Source organism: Etheostoma spectabile, chromosome 18, assembly GCF_008692095.1.
Source record: "Etheostoma spectabile isolate EspeVRDwgs_2016 chromosome 18, UIUC_Espe_1.0, whole genome shotgun sequence".
Taxonomy (NCBI): domain Eukaryota; kingdom Metazoa; phylum Chordata; class Actinopteri; order Perciformes; family Percidae; genus Etheostoma; species Etheostoma spectabile.
In genome coordinates this window covers 15,313,665-15,314,139 of record NC_045750.1, presented here as the reverse complement: position 1 = coordinate 15,314,139, position 475 = coordinate 15,313,665, and the positions used below count along the sequence as shown (strand labels likewise).

Here is a 475-nt window from a genome sequence, read left to right as displayed (position 1 = left end):
GGCTGACTCATTATGAATGGGTCCAGCACGAGTCAAATGGCGGGTCAGTAGAGTTACACACTTGGTGTGTATGAAATGTCTGTATCGTGATTGCGCTGCATTTTTATGAACTACGATATTCTGGCCACGGGGCACTTCTCTCTTCTAGGTCCACTAGCTCCGTCTCACACGCAATTACTCTACAAACTGAAATTAGTTGCATTCAACAACTTCTTCTGTGTTTTTCGCCTTGGCGGCCACTATACCAGTGTTACCAGCAGAAACACTGGTACAAATACAGGTTCGCCTCTCATGCCTAACAATATACATCTGTGTTAATAACAATTAAAACCGAGGACAAATGTCAGAAGTGTGGACCGGTGCTGTCACCGCTGTGTCTCTCCATGTTGCTGGGGAGCTGTGTGTGAGTGAATGGTGGTGGGGCTGCATGGAGAGTAAGATGAGCAAGACTAACACAGGCACGGCTTTACAGAAG

The 475-nt window shown here is 46.7% G+C and overlaps 2 protein-coding genes across 14 annotated transcripts in view; both read left to right on the top strand.

The window, feature by feature from the left end:
- rnf217 (ring finger protein 217) overlaps nt 1-475 on the top strand; it is a 33,066-nt gene that overhangs the window by 26,076 nt on the left and 6,515 nt on the right. The gene's annotated exons all lie outside the window — the stretch shown is intronic.
- Nucleotides 1-475, top strand: part of tpd52l1 (tpd52 like 1) — a 16,666-nt gene that overhangs the window by 9,676 nt on the left and 6,515 nt on the right. The window lies entirely within an intron of this gene.